Genomic DNA, 13,771 nt, shown 5'->3' on the forward strand with positions numbered 1-13,771 from the left:
AAAGTTTAAATGACAGGCTCAGGTTTACACTAAGTTGGGAATTGAACTTAGGTGTTTTTGAGTACATACCTGAAGCACCTACCACTTCCCTATTCTGCCCCTCTGATTGTGAATAATACCCACTCCTTGGTCAATACAGTATCTAAGATATTATATCTACCAATCACTACAACCTTGTTAGAGTTCAGTAAGAAGTAGCAGTTGCCTCATTGAAATCTTCTACCTTCTGAGGGACAAATCTGGTTACAAACCAAAGCCAGCCCTTATCTTCTAGGGTTTCCCCAGAGTGGGAAATGCCACACACTTGCTGCAGGCAGAGGCCTCTTTCCTCTTAACCTACTAGACATTCAGGTTTACTGGAAATGTGTCATGTCTTTGGAATGGGAGTGCAAGGAGGAGACAGAGAGAGCCAGGTCCTGGCATGAAACTTGCCCACCAGGATAGACAAGGCTTGGGAGATGGGAGGTGGCGGGTAGGAAGGCAGACTAGGTCCAAGAGCATGTGAAAGTCTGAACATGTGAACATGTGTAGCACCAGTCAGTCAGTCCTGGGGTTTTTGTCAGCAATTGGAGACCAAATAGAGGTGTGTGTGTGTGTGTGTGTGTGTGTGTCAGAGAATACTTGAAAGTGTCAAAGGCGCTTCTTACCTGTGGTAAAGCTCAGTCACTGGACACAAAGTTCAAGGGGCTAGATTCTGTCTGGGGAAGGGAGTCTGACCAGAGCAAAATTAGGAAGCCCAGGGATTCTCAGTGGGGCCGTATCATGACTTATGGGGGAGAAAGATGCAGTTAGAGATTGCATTCAATATTGAAATATTTTACATACATGTATTTTAAAACTAAATATATTTGTGTTGTCTGGGTGCCGTGGCTCATGCCTGTAATCCCAGCACTTTGGGAGGCCGAGGCGGGTGGATCACAAGGTCAGGAGATTGAGACCATCCTGGCTAACACAGTTAAACCCCGTCTCTAGTAAAAACACAAAAAATAAGTTGGGCGTAGTGGCGGGCGCCTGTAGTCCCAGCTACTCAGGAGGCTGAGGCAGGAGAATGGCGTGAACCCGGGAGGTGGAGCTTGCAGTGAGCCGAGATCGCGCCACTGCACTCCAGCCTGGGCGAAAGAGCGAGACTCCATCTCAAAAACAAACAAACAAACAAACAATATATATACATACATAAGTATATATTTATGTTTATAATACAAAATGATGAAAGCAAATTGGAAAAAAATCTTAGCCAGGAGGATGTGCACATGAACTCTAGCTAAAAATTGTTACCTTTTGCATAGTGATTTTTCAATGGAGTTGTGAAATTTCTATGTTAAACACAAGAGGATATTGGTTTCAATACTGAGAAATCCTTGGAGAACAGAGGGGAAAACAGAAGTTCTGGGATCAGATGTTGGTGCTGGAAGAGCAATAAGTTAGCCTAGGGTTTATCTCTATTTCATTTATTTTATTCAATAAACATTCACTGAAAAACCTACTAAGCCAGAGGCATTGTGAAAAACCTACTAAGCAACAGGCATTGTGTTGGGTGCTTTGGGTACAACAGTGAATGTAACCATTTTCTGCCCTTGAGAAGTTTGTGATCTAACTAAGCAGTAGAGGTAGGTTAACATATAACAACAACAAAATCTTAGAAGTGCTATGATAGAAGTATACACAAGGCACTAAGAGGGGTCTCTGACCCTAGTTCAAGGTGGGGAGGAGTAGAAAGAATTTCTTAGACCGTAAATGAATTTCAAAGAGCACTTGGCACTGGATCTAGTGCAAAGGGACAGTTTCTCTAGCAGAGTGATGAACCATAGTGACTACAAGTTTGGGCTCTGTACTCATGTTGGCTGAGTTCCAGTACAGATGGCGCAATCTTGGGCAAGTAACTTGCCTCTCTAGACCTTGGGTTCTTCCTCTATAGCATCAAGATGGTAAGATGGTACTGCAGGGGCCAACCTCTTGGCCCTGTGAAGGTTCACTGACAAATAAGCTCTTAAAAGGCAGATTAATTGGAGAAAAGACATACTCATTCATTTTAAATGTATACACAAGAGCCTTTGGGATGAAGACCCAAAGATATGGGAGAAATTATCCATTTTGATGCTTAGATTCAAAGAAGTATAGAGCGTTGTATAGAAATATGATTGGACAAAAGGTTCTGATCAAATGCTAGTAGACTGACTGGGGAAACCCAGCAAGACCTCCCTGTCTGAATTCTTCTTGGTGCCTCTGAGCATCATTCTTTCCTTCTGGGGGTGGGCCAGGTGTCTTTGGGGAAAGGGGACTCTCGTTTCTATGGCTCACCATAGAGAAGAGGGATTCTAGTTTCTGTGGCTATCCTCAGGGGAGAAAGGTGCTGCAAGACAGGTGGGCGGCAGAAGGTCAGAGAAAAACATTTACTTCTAATGTTGCTTCTGAGGCCTTCATTTCAGGATATTGTTTTCTGAGCCCCAGCAGTACCTACCTCACAGGGTTGCTGTGAGAAGTAAATGTAGTAATTATGTGAAGCACTTTAGCACATAGCTCTCAATAAAAATAAATAATTAATGCAAAATGCAATATGGCCTGATGGATCTGAAATTGTATTTGGGGGACTTTTAACTAGGGTGTTTTCTGTGCTTAGAAATTCTCTTCCAATGCTGGTCTAAGGTTTTTGACTCTTCATTTGTAGAACATTACACAAGAGTCAATGAGGGCGCTCTATCAAGGACTGACATATAAATTAGAAATGTGGCAACATTGGCTTTCAAAGGGAGTTCATGGTTAATGAAAACCTACCTCAGCCAAACCCAACATATGCTCTCATTCATTTATCAATATTTTAATTCCTAATATATGCCAGGTACTATGCTTTATGGTAACTTTACAGAGATGATTTATACACAATACTTTTCCATAGAAACTCACAGTCTTGAGAGAGAGAAAGAGAGAGAGAGACAGAGAATCACAATACCATATGAAAGTGTGATAGCAGAGGTTTGTGCAAAATGCTTTGGGGAACCCTCCCAAGTACTGTAATGACTAACACTGACTGCACATCTGGGAAGGTTTCCTGAAGAAGGTAACCTGCTTAGTTAGGTCTTTAATAAGAGTTTCCCAAGCAGATACCTGTGGGATGGGAGAATTCCAGGAAGAGGAGATTGCTTATGTAGAGAACCAAAGCATTGGTCAAAAATGATGCATTCATGGCAAGAAGCATAGAAGCATTGTGTGAGATAAACAGGGGATTAGGTTAAAAAGGTAGATTATACTAGTATGATATTATATGGCTGTGCAATACCTACTCTATAGGCTGGAGAGAACTAGAGGCACGATCAGAACAGATCCGAGAAAGAACAAACAATGGAAATGGAGTGAGAGGAGAGGAGAGATGAGCTACAAAGAAATCAGGCCTTTGCAATAATCCAGGCAAGGTTGGTAATATTGAAAGTTTCTGGCTGTATAGATAGTCTGACCATATAGAAAGAGATCAGGACTGCAGATGCATTTCTAGGAGTCATCAGTTTAAAGGTGATATTTAAAGCTATACATATCAATGAGCTACCCCAAGGACATGATATAGTATGGGAGGAGAGGGGTCCAAGTGGGCAGGCCTAGAGAAAACCAGCAAAGGACAAGGTAAGAAAGAAAAGACAGCAAATTAAACGGAATAAACCAAAAGTCGTTGTTCTAGGGAGGAAGAAGTTTACAAAGTAAGGAGTTATCAATGGTGCCAAATACTATAGAGGATTTAAATATGAAAGGAGTAAAAAGAAGTCAACAGATTCCACAAATAAAAAGTTAGGGTAGCCATAGTTAAAGTATTAGGGACTGAAGCTGGATTGCAATGAGTTGAACAAAAAAAGGCAGTTTGGTGACAAGAAAGAGAGACATGGTTGAAGAAAAGGTATGCTTAATGAGAGAGAGACAGGAACCTATTTGAAGCCAAGCCTGTCGACACCTAAGCACTCTACTGCTTTGTTTCTGTCTATGAGTTGTTTTTTAGATTTAAAAAAAAAATTGGGAAACATTTTTTATGGTGTGAGGATCTCATTGGGAGTCTTTGTAAAAAACTGCATCCATGAGTGTTACCTGAAACCTCTCTGCTCACTCTACACTGACTTCTCCCCGCTCTCAGTATATCCACGCCAGAGGCTGCAGGGACTACAGGAGGAATGAAAGGAAGCGTGCTCTCCAGCTCGGGTGCTCCTCCAGGATCCTACCTTCTGCCTGCTCCAGTCCTCCTCACACATTGGCTCCCCTCCTTACTGACCCACTTGGCTTCATGACTTGGCTCCCACTTCTACTGGAGCTTCAGATTGTTTTTTTGAGCCAGGTAACAGAACCTTCTCAGCACTGCAAACTGAGGCCTGTAGTGTCATGGCCATGGCTCTGGCCCCAGGACCTGCCACACATTCATTCATTTACACATATATTTGTTAAACCCCTACTGTGAGCCAGGTACTATTACAGGCACTCGAAGACATTGAGGAAGAAGGAAACCAAAGTCCCTGTTCTTAATGGAATTTACATTTAGTAGAGGAGACAAACACTAAACAAATGGTGGGCAAGGCCCCCAGGTGCCCTATCTTTCAGGAAAAGAACAGGAACGCACTCACATTGAATGATAGTTACACTTCATAAACTCTTGGAGCCACTCCTTTTGATGTGGTTCCCTAAGATATAAAGTCTACTACTGTCACCTCTCTCCCCCAGACATTCAGACTCCAAATGGGCATATCTGTCAATCAAGTTAGATTCTTATTCTTTTCTGGCATACCACATAAGCTTTCCAATAATTAGCATATATTGCCCAATCTAAGAAGCCATCAGGAAAAAGATGAACCAGTATTGTAGGTACTTTAAATAAATGTGTGATAAGAGAAACTTAATAGGGGACCCCTACATAAAGCTGAGACACCAAAGAGCTATACCCTTAATATAAAGATAAATAAGAAATGAACTCACCTCACAGAGAGAGACAGAAAAAAAATCTTACATGTCTCAGTCTTGGCTTTAGTCAAGAGAGTGGGAAGAACATCTCATCTGGGAATTTAAACTACAAGCTGGTACTCTTACTGGTGGTCTAACTTCACACTGCTAGTGTGGCCCAAATATCCCCAATCTCAGAATTTAGTATGAAGTGGTCTCAAAGGGACTGGCAGAAGCAAAGGCAAACCCTCAGAACCAAGGTTCACAATGCCCAAATGATGGCTCACTTACTCTGGCACTAATCAAAATTAGTCATTTCTAACACAACCAAAAGGTAATAGTCATCGGGCCAACTTCATAGTGTAGGTATTTAAACTATAGTCTCTATTCTGTGAGTTTATTTATTTATTTATTTATATGTTTATTTTTGAGACAGGGTCTCACTTTGTCACCCAGGCTGGAGGGAAGTGGCACAATCATGGCTCACTGCAGCCTTGAACTCCTCGGCTCAAGTGGTCCTCCTGCCTCAGCCTCCCGAGTAGTTAGGACTACAGGTGCACACCACCATGTCCAGCTAATTCTTTTATTTTTACTTTTTGTAGAGATGTGGTCTCACTGTGTTGCCCTGCCTAGTATTCTCTGGGTTTAAATTTTAAGTGCAATACTTTGTCTATAGTGACCACTTCAAAGTTACAGATGGAGAAATTGAGGCTTATATAGCAAATTAACCACAGCACCGAGATGCTGATTTAGACAATTCTTTTTCCTGAAAGAACAGAGTTTCTCTGTGTCTGGCATCTTAGGCTCATCCTTCTTGTATGGTAGCTTCTATTAAGTAGCATGCTAGCATCTATGGAAATGGGTATCAGCGCCCGGAGACATCAGTCTTAATTATTGACAAAACCTCCCTAGAGCTCCTAAACTAATTCTGGGCTTCATAACTGAAAATGCAGATGCTGGTAAAGGTATTTAAGGGAAATATGAAACCTATTGTAAAACAAGAACTAGGTGGGAAAGGTAAAATTCTAAGTTCTTCTATTTAGAAGGAACACCAGAGACCATCTAGTCCAATTCCTCAGGCTACATGGCAGGACTATCCTATCAGATCTTTGCGTGGCTCATCTTTTTGCATAACTCAGGTTTCTGTTTAAACGCCACTCCTCAGGAAAGACCCCATTGATTATCTCATTTATAATAGCCCACCCATGTCCCAAGACGCTTAATCCCTTCTTTTGCTTCTTTTAGTCAGAACAATTATCACTTTCTGAAATGGCCTGAAACTATTAGTTAATTATCAACTTGCTTTTTCTGTCTTCCCCCACTAGAAGATAGAAACCTTGCTCAGCTCTACAAACCCAGAGCTAGAACAGCATCTGGCCCCAAATGGAAACTAAAAAAAAATTGTTGAGTGAGTGAATAGTGGGGAATCAGTGAAGAAAGTGAGGATGATAGCCTTAATTATTTCAATTTCAGACAAATGAAATGTAATGATGTTAGGTTTAGATTAGTTTTTTGTTTGTTTGTTTGTTTGTTTGTTTGTTTGTATTTTAGTAGAGACAGGGTTTCACTGCATTGCCCAGGCTGGTCTCAAACTCCTCAGCTGAGGCAATCCGCCCACCTTGGCCTCCCAAAGTGCTAGGATTACAGGCATGAACCACTGAGCCCGATCCAGATTAGGTTTTAAGTGATTCATTTTCTCAGAGGAGCTATCTGTAATGTTTCAGTATTACAGCCCTTAGCATTGTGTCTGCTATATACAAAGTTCTCAGTAAAGGTTTGCTGGATGGAAGAATGCACATTATATATCCCTTTATAATAAGCTTCTTCAACTTTCTGGAAATTGATGAGGCTTACTATTAGAGGACAATGATATATGTGATGATATTAACCAAACAAAAGTTTGAAAATAGAAATAGATTGTGCATCATATGAAACATTGAAAGAGATGAAAGAGTTAAAAGATTTAAAATAACATTTTAAAAATGAGAAGTGGGGTCAGGTGCGGTGGTTCATGCCCATAATCCCAGCACCTTGGGAGGCTGAAGTGGGAAGATCACTTGAGCCCAGGAGGTCAAGACCAGCCTGGGCAACATAGAGAGACCCCCATCTCTAAAATAAATTTAAAACTTAGCTGGGCATGGAGGTCCCTGCCTGTGGCACCAGCTACTCAGGAGGCTGAGGTGGGAGGATTGCACTACTGAACTCCAGCCTGGATGACAGAGTGAGACCCTGTCTCGAGAGAGAGAGAGAGAGAGAAAAGAAAATCATCAATACTAGGAAAGGAAGACAGGAGAGTTTTAAAATAAGAAGAAGGAGAGATTCAAGAAGTCATGGTTGTCTATGTTCCTCTCATTTCCTATGTTAAGTAATCAAGGGAGGTTATGAAATCTTTCTCCAGGAGGGTTTTAAAGATAAGAACACTTTTTTGTTGGCTGGCGTGCCTGTGGATCCATCCTGGAAGTAAGAAACAAACCAAGTGGTTTTTCCAGCATCTTCTAGACTTATGATATTCTGCATTTGGACACTGAAAAACCACTCATTCATCATTCAGCAAACATTTACAAAGTTCCTGCTATGTACCAGCAAATAGTTAGAATCCTTTTGGTTCCAAGTGACAGAATTCAATTCATACCTTAATACTTCAAGAAAAAAATGGAAGTGAACTTGAAGGATCCTGGTTTTCTCCCAGAGCAACCAACCCACAAGAAGGGCAGGGATGCAGCAGACCCCAGGAACCATTGCAGCCAGGGAACTAATATGGTGAGGATTCTATCTCTATCATTTTTCTTTGTTATCTTTAGATGTTGGCTTTTTCTTTCTCCTGTTGCAGACTATTTTCTCAGAGTGAAAAATGAGACTATGGACATCTTTCAAGATTTATGTCTTATAGTTTTTGGCTGCTTGTGATCTCAAGCCCAAAGATCTAGAAGGCACCAGACCCAACTTGGAAGTGTGCCCTACCATCAAATAATTGATTATAATCATTCAGATGGGACTAAATAAGAACTCTATAAGGATGAAATGGTGTGGAAGGAGAGACATAGTTTTCAAAGTAAGTGGGTAGGGCTGAACAGGTAATACCATATACACTCATTATGGCCTGATACTGTGTTATACCAATACAGGTGAAACAAATATGGCTAAACCTTTATATCTGTAAAATCAAGGTGTCATTAACTGGTGCACTATACAAAAATGCTGTCAATGATACTCTTAGGAAGTTTAAATGCAATGGTATGTTTAGGAACAGCTGAGATTGTCATCTCTCTTTGAGAAGACTGCCCTAATTTTCTTTGTAAAAGGCACATCTTGTCTCTCCAGTTCAGAGGGTTGACCTGTCACTTGCAGTTAGTGATGACTACAGAAGTGAAGATGATAGTTGAGTAACTGGTTTGTCAACTCTTGGGAGTACGGAAAAGAGGTATAATACTATTGGAAATGGGCACTATAAAGTGGGAAACAAGAGGAGTAGGTAGAGAGAAAGAGAGAAGAAGAAAGAAAACAGGAGAAGGTGGTTAATGGGGTTTATGTAAAATTCACTCCAAACCTCACTTACTCACAGTTCTCCAAGTCCTCCTTCATTCAAGAATGAGAAAGATGGGCTCTCCTGAAGAATACTGAGAGGGCAAAGCTCTTTGATCTGGGACTCTCTGATCCAATTGTTCCATTAGCTCCTTGGCAGTCTGCTCAGCTCTTTCCCTAGATCAGTGTCTGGTTAGAAAGGGGGTATGAGACTGAATGAACTACTCACACTCTAGCTTCATTTCTATGACAACCGATCTTCACCCATTGCATTTGGCATCTCATTACTTATGCCTTCCCGAGGAGGAATTCGTATGTTTGGAGAAGGAATGGGGTTGGCTTGTGGTCAAAGAGCTGGGCTTTTCAGAACTCTCTAAAGGATCCTTCTTTCTTTCTTCTTTCTTTCTTTCTTCTTTCTTTCTTTCTTTCTTTCTTTCTTTCTTTCTTTCTTTCTTTCTTTCTTTCTTTCTTTCTCTCTCTCTCTCTTTCTTTTTCTTTCTTTCCTTTCTCTTTTTCTTTCTATCTTTCTCTCCCACCCTTCCTTTCCCTCCCCTCCCCTCCCCCTCCCCTCCCCTCCCCCTCCCCTCCCCTTCCCCTCCCCTCCCTCCCTCCCTTCTTTCCTTCCTTCCTTCCTTCCTTCCTTCCTTCCTTCCTTCCTTCCTTCCTTCCTTCCTTCCTTCCTTCCTTCCTTCCTTCTCTTACCTTGTTGCCCAGGCTGGAGTCTGGAGTGTAGTGGTGTAATCATGGCTCCTCACAGCCTCCATTTTTCAGACTCAAGCAATCCTCCTAACTCAGCCTCCCTAGCAGCTGGGACTACAGGTGCACATCACCACACCCAGCTAATTTGATTTATTTTTTTGGAGAGACAAGGTCTCGCCATGTTGCCCAAGCTGGTCTCAAACTCCTGGGCTCATGCAAGCCTCCTGCCTCAGACTCCCAAAGTGCTGGGATTACAGATGTGGGCAACTGTGCCTGGCTTTGAATGATATTTCTTTTAGAGATATTTCTGTTTTCAATGCTTAAAGTAACAGTAATTCTTTCCAGATGGCTTGAAATAAAAACATTCCCATTTCCCTTTAGAAAATGGCCACAGTCCAATATCTCTCAAATAGCCCTACAACAACAACACAGGCTAAAGTATGTCTAGTCATTTGTTAGTCAAATGGGAAAGTAGGAAGACATGATGGATTGGTGACAAACTGGCTCAGCCAGCTTGTCCAGGTTAGGAACCATCTTTCCTCTCCCTGGATGAGAATGGCTGTCCAAGATTGCAGGATTTCAGGAGTAGGAATATTTTAGGATTGCTTGCAAGTCAAAGGATTCATGAGGCGAGAGTCATGGGGGAGATGGAGGTATATAGAAAAAGGAAGACGACAAATACCTGCATTGAAATATTAGTGATTCTGACATCCTCCATTAGGCCTAAAGGGAAAAACCATGACTTAATCATTTCTTTATCACTAGTTAGCATATTTGCTGTCTCTACGTCTCTATCTCATAGCTGGCACATAGCAGCTGTTTCGTAATATTTAGTTGATTGACTGAATAAAAGTAAGATTTGATGTTGTGAGCATATCTCAGGAGTTCTGCACAATCTGAGACTTCCTAAAGGCATAAGATTTGTCCTCTATAAATGAAAGACATATTTCTTTTTATTTTTTTTTAACTATCCCTCATTTAACTCGGATTTGATTTTTCTGAACTGGGTTCCTTGTTAACTGGGAATTTGAATCCAAAAAACTGGCTCCAACTGAGATACAGAAGATAAATTTTCTTTCTCCTAGGCTCCTAAAAGAGGAACAATTCATTCTGGGATCCAGAAACAGAACTCAGAATAGGGATTCTTACAAATTCTAAGCAAAGCTCAGAGTGAAACAAAGAGAAGTGCCTTTCAGAGTTATCTTCATTGAGCGACCACACAACTGCCTCAGAAACGCAAAAATAAATGTCCAGTAAGTATGGAATTTTCTGCTCATTCTTTCCAATTAATAAGCCCCCTAGGCCTTACAATAAAATCTGGGGGTTTTCACAAAGTTGGATCTCTTTTTTGAATATACTGGCTTAAAATTCAAAAACAATAAGGAAAAGATAAGCAATGAGAATTAGTATTTGTCACTGAGAAACAACAAGGTAAGATACGTTTACAACTCAGTGGCTAAAAGTAGGGTCACTGGTTGCAGCCTGACTGGGTTTGTATCCTGGCCCAAACCTTATTGCTTCCTTATGGCTTTGGGCAAGGTTGTTGTGAGACTGAAATGTATTTTATCAAGAAAAGTGCTTAAAATATACCTAGAATATAGGAACTCAATAAATATTAACTAATCGTACTATTATTTAAAAAAAAACAACGTTTTCTAAATCACAATTCTAATAAGGCCCACTTAAAATACTTCAATAGCTGTTCATTTTCCCCCTGGATAAACTGTCCTTTAGCATGGCCTACAGGGGCATTCCAGGGCTGGCCTCTGCTTCTCATCGCCTGCGACTCCTCCCAGATCAAACCCTAAGCTCCAGCTTTACTTAGAGCTCCCTGAATTGCTTTCCTCTTTTATATTTCTGTACATATTCTTCCTTCTCCTTGAACTATTCTTTCCCACTCACTCACCTGACTGATATCAATTTGTCCCTAAAATAGTCCAGATATCAGCTCTTCCAGGAAGCTCCCCCTAATATACTCAGCTTGGCTTAGGGACTCTTCCCATAAGCTCTTACTTTCCCGTGATCTGCTGCATCATGTTCCTCATCATGCTCTGCTGACATAGTTTCCTTCTCTCCCTCCCCCACAGGTTATGTGCTCCTTTGGGAGAAGATGTGGCATCTCTTTCTCCAGTGTATCCCCAGCCTGTATCACAGAGCAGGTATTCTGAAAAGTGCTTGGAATTTTAAAAATGGCTAAATATTTAAAAGAAGGAGGCTTAAAAATGAGCAGACTTAAAAATGAGGTTTTAAAATGAATTATCCTATAAGGATCAGCAAAGGAAGAATTAAAACCCAAAAGAAAAAGAAAGAAATACAGAAAAATCTGCAATTCCCCCACCTCTCAACTCCCTCCTGACTCCTTGCATTTGAAGTCTGGGATTCACTCCGGTTTTTTGTCAGTTACAAGTTCTGCTTAACAGCATGTCAGGAGTCACAGTCTCCAGTGACCCAGGTCTTTGATGCTGTTACCTAATCCTGCTTTATTTCCTGCAAGCAACCACAGCATCAACTCTGATCCCGAACAGGAAATTCTGAGCATTCACCGTTTCAGGTCCTTTTAAGCTGATTATGGTTCTTAGAGGTAAGAGAACCAAGGCTTTCCATAATCTACACAATGCGAAGCCTGTCTATTGAACTAGCTCGGCACTGGATTCATAATACCCAATTGCCTTTACCTTTTCTAAGTATGATAGAGGGCTCCAGTTAATTCTTTAAATACGCTTGTTAGTGGAAATACCATCCCATCACACATTGATTCTGAAAGTGATAGCTCAAGGTCATTCAGCAGATCAGTGACGACAGAACAAGGAGGTCAGGTTCCAGTTCCAGCCAACAGGGGTTCTTGAGTCATATAACCCAAGTCAGTCTCTTTTTCTCTTCAGCATTTTTAATTCTGGACACAGAGCTATGGAATTAAAAATGGAGAGGGGGCAAGCTTAAGAGAAAGTCATATATTGAACAATGATAAGTGGCATGAACATATAATAAATAACATTTATGAATTCCCTATGAACTGGTTCCCAGCAATCTGAAAGGCACTAGCAAAAGAAAATGCCCTAAATTACCCTATGTTCATTTATTTGGTGTGAAAAATCCCCCAAGAAACCAGAATAAGAATTAGGAGGGAAATAAGATGTCTGAAGAGTTAGGGACTCTTCCATCATTTTCTTCTGCCATTTCTAAAGATTTTGCTTTGAGATTAATTGGGTATAAATTTCTGAAACGCCTTTCTTGGGATATTTGATCATGGCAAGTGGGAGAGACTTCAGAATATTTCAGTCTCAAGTGTGAATAGCTTCAAAGCTATTCACTTTTCTCAGCAGTAGGCAAAAGAATGGTCAGGGAACATTTCAAAGTTGATGAAATCTCTTCTAGTCCAAAGTCCAAAGATCATATATCTACCTCTATAGCTCTTATGCCTACTATATGATCTGTTGCTTAGTAGATGCTCAAGTTTTTTGTTTGTTTGTGACAGTTTCACTCTGGTCACCCAGGCTGGAGTACAATGGCGTGATCTTGGCTCACTGCAACGTCTGCCTCCCAGATTCAAGCAATTCTCCTTCCTCAGCCTCCCAAGTAGCTGGGATTACAGGCACCCACAACCACGCCTGGCTAATTTTTGTGTTTTTAGTAGAGACAGCGTTTCACCATGTTGGCCAGGCTGGTCTCAAACTCCTGACCTCAGGTGATCCGCCCATCTCAGCCTCCCAAAGTGTCGGGATTACAGGTGTGAGCCACTGCGCACAGCCAAATCATGGCCTCTTCTCTTTATTTTTTTAAAGTGGCTTTATTTGTATCATTCACCAGTTTCTGTGGTGTAAATCTTCTAGCATGACCAATTTCAAGCTACCAGTGGCTTAACAACAAACTCACAAAATTTGGGAAGTTAACAATCACTTTCATCACTTTCATAACCAGTAGGAATCAACTCCAGCACAGCAGAGCTTGGCTCTCTGTATTCAAAAGCAAGTCAGTACTGAGTGGTTTCAATGCATTTAGCCCTCAAAGGGAAGAAGGGATACTCAGAGTTGGCTTGGGAACAGAAATTCGACAGTATAATAAAGCTTCATGCTTAGAAAAGCACATAGGTGATGTCCTGTGGGAACTACCAAGGGCTGAAATAGTTTTCTGCCTCTAACCTAGTATGAACAATGGAAGAAGTATATATAGACCCCTCCTCTGCATGCTGCACCTCTTCCTCTAAGCAAACGAGAAAGAAACCTTAGCATGCATAAACCCTCTCCAACAGGGCTGAGGTTTGCGTGAACAACGGAAAAACTCAAATCCAAGTTTGAATGTGCTCGAGCCACAGTTACCAATTTTAGATCTTTGTAATAGTGGAGATTAGATTGAAGAAGGTTATTTCTAATCACTATACTGAAATGCTTATTTGTGACACACCAGGAATACTTTTTGTGTGTGTTAATAGAAAAACTAAACTCTGTAAAATATTTTTAAAATATTTATTCTGAGCAAATACGAGTGACCACAGCCCAAGGAAAAATACAAACCCAACAAGTTTGGTCCTAAGGTGGTTAAATTACAGATTGACTTTATACATTTCAAGGAGGTAGGTGTCACAGGCAAAAGAATAAATTGATACCTGGAAAGTATACATTGGTTTAACCAAAAAGGTGGGATATCT

At 41.0% G+C, this 13,771-nt stretch overlaps 1 protein-coding gene across 5 annotated transcripts in view; it reads right to left on the reverse strand.

Annotated features, from left to right (window-relative positions):
- Positions 1–13,771, reverse strand: part of LOC105484421 (phosphatidylinositol glycan anchor biosynthesis class C) — a 144,061-nt gene that overhangs the window by 81,661 nt on the left and 48,629 nt on the right. For 4 of the 5 annotated variants that reach the window (XR_011607785.1, XR_011607792.1, XR_011607784.1 and 1 more), the window contains exons 8-10: positions 11,802–12,031; positions 9,809–9,849; positions 8,462–8,616 (exon numbers count right to left, since the gene is read on the reverse strand). The gene's annotated coding sequence lies outside the window, so the exon portion shown is untranslated. Of the gene's footprint in view, positions 1–8,461; positions 8,617–9,808; positions 9,850–11,254; positions 11,270–11,801; positions 12,032–13,771 lie in introns of those variants that run through there. The other variant, XR_011607793.1, reaches the window with a different exon arrangement.

Source organism: Macaca nemestrina, chromosome 1 (genome assembly GCF_043159975.1).
Source record: "Macaca nemestrina isolate mMacNem1 chromosome 1, mMacNem.hap1, whole genome shotgun sequence".
NCBI classification, from domain to species: domain Eukaryota; kingdom Metazoa; phylum Chordata; class Mammalia; order Primates; family Cercopithecidae; genus Macaca; species Macaca nemestrina.